General features: G+C 49.3%; 1 protein-coding gene and 1 pseudogene across 2 annotated transcripts in view; one reads left to right on the forward strand and one right to left on the reverse strand.

The window, feature by feature from the left end:
• Positions 1 to 14653, forward strand: part of LOC147454723 (uncharacterized) — a 57354-nt gene extending 42701 nt beyond the window's left edge. The window contains exon 3 of one of the 2 annotated variants that reach the window (XM_086517413.1): positions 14517 to 14653. The gene's annotated coding sequence lies outside the window, so the exon portion shown is untranslated. Of the gene's footprint in view, positions 1 to 4415; positions 4750 to 14516 lie in introns of those variants that run through there. The other variant, XM_086517412.1, reaches the window with a different exon arrangement.
• LOC147454724 (tRNA (carboxymethyluridine(34)-5-O)-methyltransferase pseudogene) lies at positions 14293 to 15001 on the reverse strand (annotated as a pseudogene).
• Positions 15002 to 15563: the final 562 nt, after the last annotated feature.

Here is a 15563-nt window from a genome sequence, read left to right on the forward strand (position 1 = left end):
TTGAGAGCTCTATAGTCAATGCACATTCTCCAAGATCCGTAGTACCGGAGAACAGAAAGGTGAAGTGCGCATAGGTTGGATGAGACCCTTTTCTAGAAGTTCTTTTACTTGGTTCATTATTTCTTCATTCTGTGCTCGGCTAACTCGATAAGGTGTCCGGTTTGGTGGTGTACTTCTAGGAATCAAATCAATCATATGGTCCTCAGGATGAGGTGGAGGTAATGTGCCCAGGAGGCCTTCAGAGAAGCAATCAGCCTCTGTGTTTAATTTTTCTTGTCGTTCCTTATCCAATTCAAACATATTGGTTCTTTGTTCATTATTCAATTCTTTCAAGTAGATCGAGTAAACGAAAAGACTCGATTTCATTAATTTTGAACTGGCAGAAGCCGATACAATAGGGACGGACTCGCCCTTCAATTTTACATCAAGCACAATTTTCCTACCCTTCTCATTCGTCAAAGTCGCTTTCTTAGCCTGATAATCAACTGCGGCGTTTTTCTTGTGGTACCAAGGGATTCCTAGGAGGACGTCACACCCTTCCAAAGGCATGATGTAAAAGTCCTCGTGCCCTAATACCCTTGACAATGCAAACGAAGTTTGCCAATGACAGGTGTAATGGCAACATCCCGTCCGACTGCCGCTAGAACTACCTCCGGCTGTGGCCCCATTCTGTCGGGCGTAATTCCAAGTCGAGCCGCCAATTCAAATAAAATAAAGTTGGCTTGGCTCCTCCGTCAAAAAAGATGAGGGCTTCCTGATCTCGTACTTTGCCCCATGCGCGGCAAAGTTCTGTGCCTTCATTTATCTGATTCGGGTCAATCCCCATACAATCTAGTACGAGTCCTGCTTTCATCTTTCCTTTTCTGCCACGTTCTTTAGCTGTTCTAGAACTCTCTGGGTTGTCTTTTGATTGTCCTCGCTGTGCCTTTTTGGGGCACCTTGCAGAGATGTGTCATGTTCTCTGCAGTCAAACACTTCCCCTCCTTGAGGTAGTCTGCTCTGTGTTCCTCGGTCAATCGAGGTCGTGCATCCTTCTTTTTTGAAACTTCCTTCTTCTATTATCATTTGTTGAATTCTATCTAGTCCTTGGTGTCGAAACTTGATCACTGGGGTAAGTCAGGTTACCCGAATGCATAGCAAATCCCTGCTTAGCATGTCCCATCAATTGTTATATGGACTCGGACTTGTGCTCAAGGCAGTAATCTCAGATCTCTTTGGGAAGTCCACAGCAAACCCGCTTGATTTGTTGCTTAAAAGTGACCTTCTTAAAATTCTTAAAAGAAGAGGCCGGTAGAAAATCATCCCAAAATCTCTCACAATAAGCATCCAAAGTGTTAGCCTTGGTCATCCGAAGATAGTTCCAAGCGGTAATCACATCTCGTTCGTACTTCTGAGTCAGCCAGGAAGAAATGAAGAGCCGTTTGAATTTTAACCACTTGGTAGGGGCTTCTTTCCTTAAAAGAAGAGTGGACCGCCACGTTCATGTATTTCCTTTTACGAATGATGCCGCCCTCCTAATTTTGGAGTGCTCTGAGTAGCGCCCTCTAGAGAATGCTATGTCAAACTACTGAATAAAGGCTAAAGCCTTGGGAGCATCTCGAAATCTTGAAAAGGATTCAAACTTGAGTGCTTGTCCACTCTCCTTAAATTCCTTGGTCCTTTTGCCCTTGTCCTCGAGAAAGTCATATTGGTTGGCTCTGTAGAAGTGTTTCTTCTTTGAATAGAATATGTGGTCATTGGAGTCCGAACTCTCAGAGAAGGATGAATCCTCATCAAAACAATCAGAAACATGTTGAGATCTGTGGTATGATCTGCTCTTCTTTGCCTTCTTCTTGTTATTTCCAAATCTTTGATTCTTTCTTCGTTTCTTGCCCTTTCTGTCTTCTTCACTTGAATCGGAAGAGGAAGAGCTATCCGAACTGTTAGAAGAGGAGTAAACAGAAGAAGCATGTTCGAAGCGTACATGCTTCTTCTGTTTTCTTGCGCTTGCAAAAGAAGATTGACCGCCCAAATAACCGGGGTATTCATTACCCTTCTTGTGTTTCTTCGATGGTTTCTTTGCCCCCAAAAGTTGGTTGACTCGTCTTTCGACAACGTCATCAAGTTCTTCTTTAGTAAACATCCTTGGAGTAGAAGATTTATTGAGGGCCGATTTTATTGGTGTGGTCAATGGATTTCTGCCAATGCGTATGCACTTCGTCAATCGGGTGCCAGGTCAAAAATTTGGCATATTGTGGATCCTTTGCAAACTCAAGCATCTGCTTTGCGGACCCATCAACCAGAAGGAGACGTTGCATCTCCATTAGCTGATACTGCGTAGGCTGAGGTGGCCCATATTCGTGATCTGCTAATCCATTCGAATTTCCCGTGCTGCCTCCCATTCCCGAGGTGGCAAGAAGAGTCTACTGATTCTTGCCAGAAGAATCCGTGTGTGTCGTGGGAAAAAAAGATCGGATTTCCTGGTAGAAGAGAAATCGACTGAGCTTTGATACCAGTGTAACAAACTTGGACACCCCAAGTTGGGAATCTAGCACGACACACGAAAGAGAATCACTTTAAAATACTTCACACTTAATTCACAGTTCAATTGAGTCGACACGGCCCGACATAGTTCCGTGCCCACAAAGATTGGCCCCAAAGACTAGCGCCCCTTTCGGTATTTCTTTTTGTATTAATGCTTGAGCAAAGTACAGTTGCTTGTGGGTCTCCTCTGCTCAACGGCTCGTCAGCACAAGTGAGCCAGAGAGAGCCCAGGGGACTTATTTAAAGGCCCTTGGCCATGCGAAAAGCAATACATGAAAAGCTTCCAAACTCAAAAGCACTTGGCTCCCCAAAAGCAGCCAGCGCATAAAGGAATTCCATACGGCCTGCCACGTCAGCATAACAATGAGTTTTGCGGGAATCCGTACGGCCAGCCACGTCAGCATTGCAACGTGATTAACGGGGTTCCGTACAGCCAGCCGCTAGCCCTTTTGATTAGTTCTAGTGTCCCCAGGGCCCTGTCGGCAGGTACCGATAAGTAAAGCACCAAACCAACGAGCAAAGGGGAAATGATCAAAGCGGAAGTCGAAAGGTCGCCAAAGAAGCAAGATCACCGCCTGACCACAACAAAACACAAGAGGGGGCTGCTGTCACAGCTGAAAACTGGTGATGACAAGCAATTCTCTTGATGTCGAAGCACCATATGCTAGCAGGAAGGTGAAGGGACACTGTAGGAGAGAGATCTGGCTGAAAATCAACAACTGAAAAGATGATGACAAGGGAACGAGGGAAGAGGGCACCAATCAGGAAAGGTTCTGAAGCATTGCAGGAGATGGGAAACCGGCATGCACACGCACACGCACACACATGCACACACATGTATAGAGAGGAGAGAGACCCTAGGGGGGACCACCTCTGCATGGTAGGTCCTGGTAGTAGTTAGCTTGCCCACTGACCAAGAGCTCCCTACCTTGAGCAACCATCATACTTCGGAGTGCGGTGGTTACTTAAGGTTCCTACCTTTGGTGATATTAACATAAGGTGCAGCAAAACAAAATGTATTGCTTAAGTGGAAAATACCCAATTTTTAGGGTTTTCCAGAACCGCACATTGATGGGGCTGAAGATGTAGGAGCCTCTGAATTTTTGAACCCAACCTCCATTACGGCGGCACCTTTACCGCCTACTTTATGATGGCCCCTTTACTGCCTACTTGAAGCCCATTAACCTAAAACTCAGGAAAATGAGCATTGTTACCCCATACTTTTGGAGGAGGCCAAATTATTGCACTGCTGCTTCATTGAGAGTAGAACAATCATGAGCAATCCCTGGAGAAGTGATGAATCGAATACGAACCTGGGTCCTGGGGGACTGGAGACTTGGAGAGTGTTTGAGAAGTGTTGGTAGTTACAACTTGCAGGGCTCTGCTGTGAAATTCCCACTGAAAAATCACTTTTGGTGAAATCCCACGAGGAGCGCTTGTGACTCCTACTGCCAATTACATGTTTCTTCGAGTTCATTTGATGCCAATTGTAAATTTTGAATATGGAGGATTGCAACATTGCTGTTAGAAACTGGGCCTTTCCTGTTGGCATTTTTAAGCCCTCTCATCATAAAAAATGACAGATTTGAAACAAAGTGCAGAGTTGCATTTTGGTCAGGGGTTGCGTGTTTTGTTGAGGTGAAATTGCAACCCTTACTTTTCGAAGGCTTCTTGCACAATAGTTATCAGCTCTGAATTTCGTTGATGGGGTTGTGATGGATTTTTGAAACTGTGGCGTGGTTGGATGTTCAAAAACTTTATTTTGATTACCCTGCTTCAAGCAATTTGTATCTTTTGCGTTATCAGCGATGGTTTCTGATTGTGGAGGTGTTCTCTGGTGATGATTGGACTCGAAGTAAATATTAATAGCCAAAGTACCATTTGTTTGGCAGGTGATTGAGGAGTCCTTGGATCCGATTGGGCATGGAATGTTTGCACTGAAATACTTGACTTCTCATTTTTACACTCTGGCATCAGTGGCATGAACACAACACTTACACTGTCAGCTCTTGTACTAGTTATGTACAATGAATGAAAAAGTGTGAAGAAGACAAAGGAGACATGTTCTCTCCACAGGCACTGAAATACTTGAATTCTTACTTTTATGCTCTAGCATCAGTGGCATGAACACAACACTTATGCTGTCATCTCTTGTACGGTGATGAATTGGACTTCTGAAACTTCAAAACTTGCGAACAGTTGAGCTTGCCTCTGATTTAGAGTTGTTTTGTCTGTGACATGGCCCATGGGGTTTGCTGCAAGGATAAGCACTCTCTCTCTATTGCAATGGTAGAAGAAAGACTTATGTAAGAGAGTCGAATGGGCTTCAGCTTCAACTTTCCCTTCCCCTCTGTCAACTGGTTTCTTTGGGAATCCATTTTTACACTTTTTACGTTTGGACTTTGATGGGGTGCGAGTCTGTTTTCCTCTTGATGCCCGACCAGTGCAGGCAGGACTACCTAAGTTTGGGTCTTTGGAAGTTTTCTTATTCTTTTTTTTTTCCAAGAAAAAGATCCTTCTATTAGTTAATGAAAACTGCCCGTAGGGCTACAACCACCTCTGCAAGAGAGGGCTACAACAAACGAAGAAGAGACTCTCCCAATGAAAGAACAACATATATACAATGAGGCTAAATCAAGAGATGGGAGGAGGGAAGAGCCACACAGGTGGTCGGTAGTGCCATCTGAGCACACCCTGGACACTGGTGAAGAAAGGCCCAGGGCTCCAGAGTCGAAGGAAAGCCTCGCGGCGCCCCCGCATGCGGTCGGAGCTGCCCTGTAGTCCCTCTAGCTGTCCTCTGAGAGTATGGATCAGCTCTAGCCAAAAGTCACGAACAGTCTCTGCTGGTGGCACAGAGCGAGCCTCAAAAATGCGGAAACAACGAGCCCGCCAGATGAACCAAAGTGTCAGGCCACTGATGAGCTCCCAACACTCCTCTCTCTCACTGCACCACTCCTGTGGAGTAAGCTCTGTAGCAGGCTGGAGTGTAGGTCGTCCCCCCTGTATCACTATCATCCTGCTGGTGGAAGATAGCTCAAACTGAAGTGCCGGGCCCGTGAGAGTGGACCAAGCCGCTGCCCCCCAAGTGTACTGTCTAGCCGTGGAGAGAGTAGGCATCAGCTGAAGAACTCGTAGCCACACTTGCTGGGCTGAGGGACAGTCCCAAAGACAATGACGCACCAACTGGTCACAGGCTGCACATGTGGCCGAGAGACCACTATGCACAAGCCAGCTCCCTACTGCTGTAGCTCTGTGTGCAACCAGCCACTGAAACAAAGTGACACGCCTCGGCTGTCTGGAGTCCCACAGCCTCTGCCAAAAGGCTGCCAAGAACTCGACTGAGGCCCTCCTCCTGCCAATGACGTGTTGCAGTTGGGCGGGCCTCTCTCTGTGCTGCAAGTATATGACGTCCAAGCCGAACAGTGTACTGAAAGAAGGGGACTCCTGGGTGGTCTGGAGAAGAGAAGGGATCCCTCCATAGCCACTCACCAGGATCCCACTGTACTCGTGCCAGTGGACAACACTCCCAAGCCCATAGCCTCCAGTGTCCAGTCTCAAGAGCTGCTGGGTTAGGGTCTATGACGCAAGTCCTCCCACATATGCCCACAACTCGGATCCTCTTGAAACAGCACTCTGCTACCTGCGGGGCCTCTACTACAACTCGTTGTAATTGTCCTCCACCCTGAAGCTCGAAGAACAGGGCTGGGACAGTCTCTGAGCAGGCCCTGACTGAAATGAGAACCTCCAGTCATGTGAAGTCTCCCATCCACCGGGGTGCTACTGGCTCGAGAGGCGTGAGCCACTCTGTTGGAACTGACTTTGAGATGTCCTGACACATGCTCTGCACCCCTCTCATGCCTTGTAGCTGGAAACCCTGCACCTCCTTTGACAAACCTGTGAACTCTAGCCAGTCACCTAGAGAGCGCGTTGGACCTGCTGCCATGGGACCCCAGGAAACATGAGGCCGACTACCAACCAAGTGGCCTCTCTGAGTGCTAACCATGGGGTTCCAGACGAGGGGTTGCCGTAGGCGCTCCTCCGTGCACGTCGGTTGTCTCTGCTCCAGGCCACGTCTTAAGAGCTCCCAAGATCAAAGCAAACTCACAGCGAAGCGGTCCTCCAGTCTCCAGCTCAAACCAACTCTGCGCATCTCTGTAAAGATCCATCTGGTCAAAGGTTGCCAAGGGCCTCCTGACTGAGGCACCCTGGCACGAAGCCTCTGTAGCAAGAAGTCCTTCCAGGGCTCCTCACCTGGAAGAAGTCCTCTGACTATGAACTTCCCAAGAAGGGCTCTGCTCTGTTGTGCTGGATCAGTGATCCCAAGCCCTCCCTGAGAACAAGGAAGCGTGATGACCGACCAAGCCACCTTGGCTCGGGCTATCTGAGTGTCACTTCCTGACCAAAGGAAGTTCCTGATCAGCCTCTCTACCTAGTTGATACAGGAACTCGAGAAAATCCAGCAGGATGTGATGTACCACATAGTCGCCAACAACACCTGGTTGGCAACTACTACTCTACCAGCCAGCGAAAGTCGTGCTGAGCTCCAATGTAACAGCTTTCTCCTGATGGACAGGAGAAGTGGAGCAATCTGCTGCTCGGGAGACAAGTCCAAACCAACATGACAACCCAAGTACCGAATTGCAATCCTTGGGGGAATCCACCTTAAACCCTCTCCTCGCATCCAATCTGGCACAGGAGCACTACCAACTGAGAAAGCCACTGTCTTTCTCCAGTTGATAAGTGCGCCCGATGCACAACAGAAGGTCTCCAAAGCGTGCTCACATTTGTGAAGATTGGCCTCCTGGCCATCTAAGTACAAGGCTGAGTCATCGGCAAACTCAGCGTCTAGTAGCTCATCTCCCCGAATAGGGAGTGCTAAGCCCCGTAAACCAACCTGCTGAGACACCAAAAATCTGCTCATCGCCTCCGCATAGAACAGAAAGAGAAAGGGGCAAAGAGGACAACCCTGTCTGACCGAGCGTGTGAGCATGAAGCGCTCACCTCTCCCTCCTGCCAAAAGCACCTGACTGTGAGCCTGTTTGTACAAAGCTGACACCCCTCTGATCCAAGCATCTGAGAAGCCCATCCTGCGTAGAGTGCCCTCTAGAAAGTCCCAGTCAACTCTGTCGTATGCCTTCTCAAAATCGAGAAGAAGAATCACAAGGTCCTCACCACGGAGCCGTGCCAGGGCAGAAGCCTCCCAGAAAGGAAAGATGTTGTCAAGGATACTGCATTCCTTGACAAAACCTGTCTGAGTCCCATGTATAAGGCTCTCTAGAAGTGGCTGAATCCTCAAATTCAGAGCCTTGGCAAGAATTTTGTAGGTTGAGTTGAGGATGGTGATGGGGCGCCACTGTCGAATCTCATCCAAGGAGCCACCCTCCTTGGGAATGAGGTAGATTAGGCCCTCACTCATGCTGTCAGGCATCACTCCTGTGTGCAAAATGTACTGAAAAGCACTACAAAGATCTGGGCCAAGCAAGTCCTAGTACTCCAAGAAAAAGCTGGGAGTCAACCCATCCTCACCTGGACAGCTACCACGAGGGAGGGCCCTAAGAGCCGTGTGCAGCTCCTCAAGCTGAAGTGGCATCTCAAGCCTCTGGCGCATCTCCTTTGTCACAAGACATGGCATCTGTGCCCAAACCTGCTCCCTGCATGCATCCTGCCGCTCTGACTGAGGCTCAGCCGACAGTAACTCACGGTAAAAGTCAGTAGCAACTGCACGCATATCCTCGGGCTCACAAGCAACTGACCCATCGGGCCTCCTCAACTGAATGACCTTGGCATGCGAGTGCCGAGGTCCCACTGTCTCAAAAAAAGCACCAGTCACTCTGTCACCCACCTGAGTCCACTGATGACGCCTCTCCTCTGTGCTAGCAAGCTCCTGTCGAGCCTGCTGTAACTGCTCCTCCAACCATGGACTGTCTGGATGCTGCTCTTGCATCCTTTGTAGTGAAGCAATGCCTCGTCTGAGACGTTGCTCCGCCTCTCTCGCTGCAGCCCGGCGAGCTAGAGACTCCTGAAGAAAAAAGTGGCTAAGCTGAGCTAGGCCTGAGGCCACTCTGTCTGCAGGTGAAACCTGGCTGTCCATGCCCTTTGTCCAGAGAGCCTCTACCCTCTCTTTGAGTGCCGAGTCCAACAAGACCCTCTCTGGGATGCGAAGCATCGTGCTCCCACTTCTCTACCTGTCTGCCACTGTGAGGATCATTGGTGCATGGTCCGAGAAGGATGTCCCTGCCAGGATGCCCACTGATCCCCCCAAGTCACTGAAGTGGTCACTAGTGTAGAAGCGATCTATCCGCGATAGATTCACTCCTCCCACTCTGGGGTCCGATCTAGAGAAGGCAAGACTGTCTGGGGACCTCACAAAACCAAAGTGCTGCCATGTATCCGAGACCCTCAAAGTCATACACAACCTCTCCCAAGCTGCCAACTCGACTCCATGCACAGTAGCATGGCTGCCACCAATCCTGTCAGAAGGGGTCCTCCAACATGTTGAAGTCCCCTCCCATACACCAATGATCGGCCTGCGGCAAAGACTCAACAATCTGTGACCAAAACTCTGCACGAGCACTCGCCACATTGGGCGCATAGATGTTCAGGAAGCCCACAAGGCCACTCTGAACCTGCATAGTAATCCACTGAGCCCTGCCTGGCACAATAATCCCTCTGTCCACAATGGCCTGCTGCAAAGAGTCCACAATAGTCATACATACCCCACCCTGGATGCCTCCAGGTCCAAAAGCAGCTGACCAAAAGGTATCATATCGTCCACGCAAAATCTGGCCACATCGCCGAATGCGGCTCTCACACAGATGGTGCTCCTGAAGCATAAGGAGATCAATCTCTCCTCCCACAAGGCAACGCTGAAGCTCCTGACGCAATCGGCCCCGCTGTCACTGAAACCTGGGGCCCACCTAGTCCCTGCACGTTCCATGAGACGATCCTCATGGGGAGCGAGAGAGAACAGATGCCGCCGCCGCAGCAAGACGGGCTATCTTTGAGGCTGGCTTGGATGGGGAGTAATCCGCATCCGAGCGTCCTCTAGATAGGCGTGACTGCAGTGAGTGCCTAGCCCAAGCCCAAGCAGAGCAAGCCGTGCGTAAAGGAACCTCCTCTGTCCAAGAGTCCTCATGAATGTATACATAGCAAGGTAAACACTGCGTATCAAAAGAAGTACACCACAATGTGCCTACATCCTGCTGAGTCTGGGGGTGTCACCGCAAACTTGGCCAATGGCCACAAAGTCTGTAGCATATCTGTAACTCCAAGTTCTCCCATGTGGTGAGAGAACTCTAGGACCTGTGTATGCATCCATCCCACCACTAAGTCGAGGGACCACTCTGTCTCGGCCCTACCACAGAGGGGGAAGGAGAAACCAACTGCTGAGTCCAAGGCCTCTGTCCCCCTAGCGGCGAGGAACAAAACATGGACCCTGAAGCAGGCTGCCTCATGGTCTGCTGCGGAATCGCCGAGAAAACGAGTAAACCCGTAGTCGAAGAAGTCCCAGTGGCGTCGGATGTCAATGCTCGTCAGACCACGAGGGATAGCTGCAAGGGAAGACATCTCAATCTGCAAAGGGGGCCGCAAAAGGGCTGACCCTCTCTTGCTAGGCGACTCGTGGCAAAAGCGCTGCCAAGAGATCTCCTAGCCGTTGGAGAGGGACCTGTCCCCTGAGTCGACTGTGAAACTGGAGCAGGAGGCGGGGGAGAAGGAGCTGGGGGAAGCGGAGGAGAAGAGGGGCGGGATTGGGCGATAGAGGTAGAGGGGCGAGGTGGAGAGGCGACGGGAGCAGAAGGCGGGGGGGAGGATGAGGAAGAGGGGGGGAACTCTGGGGGGGGAGCGGTTGTTGATGGTGAAGCGGAGGTGGAGGCTGGCGAAGGGATCTCCTTCTGCTCAAGAGGACCAAAGCGGTTCCCCGTGGAAACCCACTGCTGCTGAGTAGGCACCTGAGGGCCACTCTGAGTACCAGGCTAACGCTGTGGCCCCTGGCGTCGTCGGCCAAGGGCCTACTGCCACCCCTCCTCCGCTGGAGCCCCAGGCTCGGAGGGTGGCTCTGTATGTGTGCGCTGTGCCGCTGACTGTGGCTGCGGGCCAGCCCTGTCAGGCTGGGGCTGAGGCTGTGGTGCAGGTCGCGGCCTCCTCCGTGGACAGGCCTTCGCTAGATGGCCCATCTGTCGGCAAATGAAGCACTGGTTCGGGAGTCCCGAGTACTCCACACTCTGTCTAAACCAACCCCCACTCACCCGAGGCAGAAGGATAACCTTCGGGAGTGTGTGGGTATCTCTGACCAAAACTCGAACTGAGGGGATGCCTGCCGCCTTGGTAGCTACTGATGCTGCCGTACAAGGTGTCTCCAGGACAGTCCCTATGACGGAGCCGATCCTAGAAAGAAGTGGTAAGTACTCCCTCCGTAAACCCGGAAAGCAGGCCGAGATGGGGATGTCTGCCTACTCTACTAGTACATCCGAAGCCGGGTCAAAACCATGTCGCCACTGTCGAAAGTGGGTGCGTGTTGCTCGGATGGCCAATGGACTCGTAGCTATGACCTTGGATGTCATCTCGGAGGTCTCAAACTCGATCTGATAGTAACCCCGTCCAAGAATCTGCACATCCAAGATCTTGCCCACCTCTGCGAGAAGGCGAGCCTGGAGAAGGTCTCGCAGCTCTCCTCTGCTAGGTCGGGTGCCGAGAATCTTGCAGATGACCGAAGTCGCCTGCAAGCGCTCTACCTCTGCGGCTAGGCTCGCTTGCTCTGCCAGTGAAAGAGCAAGTCGAATGGTGGGCTCAGCGGGGTCGGGCGAGGGGGCTTCGGGCGAGTCCCTCTGTGGCGGAGCTGGTGCCTCCATTTGTGTCTACTGCTGTGTCGGAGAAGTGGATAAAAAGATAATGCTGCAAACAACCTTGACGAGCACTGTCCAAGGAGGAGTACTGCCAATGCCGGCTGAAGGATACCTTCGGGAAGAGAGGCGAAAAAACAAGGAGGCCGGGGGGGGGGGGGGGGGGGGGGCGCGATGCGGATTGGGTTGGGATATGACGGCGGGCGGGGCAAGGTGGGACAGCGCGCTGGAGGGGCTGCGGCTGGGATTGGGCGTGGTAGCGGGCGGGGGGTGGGCAGCGCACGGGACGGACAGGGGGGGAGGCTGCGCAGGAAAGCAGGCAGGGCGGGCTGCGCAGGCTGCGCAAGGGGGGGGGGGCAGGGGCGGAGGTGCTACGCAGGGGCAGGGAGGAGGAGAGGCGATGGCGAGGAAGGGGGAGGAGGGGGGGGGAGCGAGCGAGCGGCAGCAGTAGCGAGCTACTTTATCGTTTTCTTATTCTTTTTATCCAAAGGATGTTGCATTCTTCAGTGCATCTAGCAAGGCAGCTGCCAGTGAATCTATATTTACCTCGGCTGATTCAGAGTGTTTTTCCTTGTTTGCTGCCATTATTTATTTTGTTAATTGCTTCGTAAGCTGTTGTCTTGTGATTAGACTCGCCTTCGTGATTTCTTGAAAACCCATTATATAGGGTCCAGTATGATGGACGATAGGCAGTTGTCTCCTAAACCTGTAGCGATTGAATCGGTAAGGCAACTTTGTATGTGTCAAGGGGATCCAAGGTCCCGTTGGTGTATCGGCAAGTTCCTTGCATTGACACGTGCGACATACGCGCACAACTGACCTCAGTGGCAATCTCAAGGTTTAACAATTGCAACCTAAGGGCGTTTGATGGGTTCCTCGAGTGCATTCTCAACATTTAATGTTCTCGAGGCCAATTTGTAAGGGCAGGCAAGCCAAATCTGAAGGGTCAAGGCATATGCCTAGCTCTCGCACCATCTTGCCAAATCTCTCTTGTAGATTGAAAATGTGAACCATGGCCATTCATAGACATGAATGGTGTGGAGATCAGTGAAGATTAGAGTTATCCACTATGTAGGTTGACGTGTCTCCATGTACCTTTATCTTGGTAGCTAAAGTTGTCGTTAGGGTCCACTTAATGGCAAATGATAAGCATATGTGCCATGTTGGTGTTATGACATGGTAATGGTTGTAGCAAGCACATCAACTTACCTCACGTGAAACTCCATGTAGCTTCATCAAGGTAACATGTTTATATCAATGTCCAAAATGGATCTTGATTAGGGTTCATCACATGGAAGTACCATTGCCATAGTTCCTCAAGGATGTGGTGCATTCGAACCACTATCGCGGTATGGCTTTGTTGCCTAAAGTAATCAACTGAGGACACATATACAACTTTGGCGCTTGCGTCTCTTTGGTCTTCGCCCATATTTGTGTCTCAAAGTGAAGAACCACAAACTTTTACCATCCCTCCTAGTAACAACCTCATAGAAGCTCCTAGATGTAAGAGATTGAAGGTGGCGCATGCTAGGATTTGCTGTAGAGGATGATAAACAAACGAGATTGAAAATGGAATGTAAGCCTTGCAAAAGCATATGAGGAATCACTAGCTTAAAGCTAGGGTGTGGTACATCTATCATTTCTTGACCCGTATTTGTGTCGCAAAGTGGAGAATCATAAAGTATTATCACACCTCCTAATAGCAATCTCATTGAAGAACTTCAACATAAGACAAAAAGGTGGAATTCGTGGATTTGATTACTTTTGGGTTATCCAAACTAGCATCAAGAAACCTTGCTTGGTTTGCACATTGCATGTGTTTATCTCAATAGTAGGTAAATAAAACTAGTTGTGTATGTCCTAAGATTTGTCAAAAATAAAGTATTTATGGAAATCTTCCATCAATACCAAGTTTGATTGAAGGAAAAGAAAGACCAGATGTCGGCATCGATGCCAATTTTGATTGAAGGGACCTGAGCAACAGGCCGGTGGCCTGGATTGAGTAGTGGGCGGACAAGGGGTTGGGAGAGGGTTGAGGATTCTTTTTTCAAGATTACAGGTATGCAATGCTAGCACCCAAAACACCTGGCTCAGGTGGTTAGCGTTGGGATTAATAGACGAATGCTTTCGAGTTCGAATCTGAAGGCCGAGTTAGTGCTCCGTGTGCGTCCTTGGTAGGCAGCGAACGAATCTGAGTATAAACTTGATTGTGAATTCACAAGAGGCATGATCTCAATGTGGTGTTTGCAATTGATCATTCTATCGTCTTATATAATGAAGTTGTCTTGACCAATATGGAGTAGGCAAGGCCTAATTTGTAGAGCTAGCGATGTAGAAGAGTGGCTTGGGTAATGATTTTGTCATGATGGCGAGAGAAATTTTAGATGACAAAAGTTGTCTTATGCTTCTTCTCCCGTATTATGACCTTAATAGCTCTGAGATACAAAGTACAAGGGTTTGGATCTAAGGATAGCATGCAATGGACCAATAGATGTCGAGATAATGCAGAATGAAGTGATGACAAGAGCTTGAGAGATCTCTAAAAAGAGGTAATGGTCCCTATTTATAAGTCTCAGACACTGTGCCAGTTACCGTATGAAGTTACCGCCTCACCGTATGAAGTTACCGCCTCGGGAAGCTTCCAGTCTGGTCAACTACCTGCCGTCTGCTAAGGGCCGTTCCCACCATCTACAAGTGGCTAATAAGAGTTACTTCTTGTCATGTCCAAGGAATCAATTAGAAAGGAGTGTTAGAAGTAAGGAACTTGTACGGGTGATCATCAGCCTCTTGCCACCATGCTCGTAACCACATCAATATGAGTGGTTTAAACTATATCAAAACTTTCCAATTTTAAAAGGTAGGGCTTAGCAACAAGCCAAACAAGAAGATTAACCTCATGGATTGTATCATCCAATGGCACATACAAAAATTACAGAAAACAGAGGATTTCTTGCCTGGCAAGCTCACCCTCAAAAAAAACATGGTGGTATCTATCGTAGGCGATTACAGCGTTCTTAGCATCCTTCCTTGCAAGCCCACTCGTTGTTTCAAGTTTACTTTACACTCACTGCTTTTGGAAGCTGACTCTCCCTATCATTTTCACCATGTTGTCGTTATCTGAAGTAACATTTAGGGTTTTTTGTTCCTCTATAGGTTGCAAGGGGGCTGGTAGCTGCTTGCTGATTTTATCCCCGCACTTTGACATATTTAGACAGCAGGGTCTTATCGTCTTCCTCGACTGCCCAAACGGTAATAAGTATTTTGCCTCCTCTTGCTATGGTTCGGGCAAGCTGTTCAATAGCTTCCTTGCGTGCCTCTTCAGTACAAAGATGATGTAGCATGGCAATAGATATGGCCGCGTCAAAAGATTCATTCCTATATGGTATCTGCCACAAGGACCTCATTGCCCCTCTCAGAGCATATTGAAACAAGAGGAAAGCTTAAATCACAGCCCAAGAAAATCGTCGGAGATTAAATCCCAAATATTTCACATTTCCACAACCAGCATCAATGATTAGAGAGCCTGGTAGGAAGGACTCCAGAAAGCTGGCAACTGTAGGCCACTCCAGAACTAAAATGAGGTGCATAAACGTCCCCATGCACACATGTGTCAGGGGTAAAACGAGAATCAGCGTCATGCATCATTCTGATACAACTATGGCTGCGCTTTTCCAGAGATCCTATAATTGGCGTCAATTAAGCATCAATCTGACACAAATTTCTCCTTCGAAGATGCAAGTTTGATCCAACAATTGACATCAATCAAGTATCATTCTGACGCAACGGTACGAATCACAACCTCTCAAACGCCCAAGTGGAACTTCTAGGTTTCTGGGGGTGTGCCGCCCAACTTGATAGTGGGTCTCAAGAGAAGAGGGAAGCCCCTCTCTTTTTAGCGGATAGATGGAAGCTATGGCTGGGTTCAGACGCTGCGGTTGTGCACAGGGGGCGTCGCACAGGGACTTTGAGTTAATCTACGTACGCTGATAGATGGTAAAAAAAACCACCAGTTTTGAAGTTCTGGCAAAGAAGATCGATGTTGCCAACTGCATGGAAAGCCATGCAAGATCTTCCAAGTTCAAAGAGCGAGGTCAGCAAGGCCATGCACAGCGTATGTGAGGCCATGCAAAACATATCGTACCTCGAGATCCTCACGTTTTGCATGCAGATTCTATCGACAAGCAAGAATTGATCTCAAAC

This window comes from Adiantum capillus-veneris, chromosome 7 (genome assembly GCF_014529385.1).
Source record: "Adiantum capillus-veneris isolate H3 chromosome 7, ASM1452938v2, whole genome shotgun sequence".
Taxonomy (NCBI): domain Eukaryota; kingdom Viridiplantae; phylum Streptophyta; class Polypodiopsida; order Polypodiales; family Pteridaceae; genus Adiantum; species Adiantum capillus-veneris.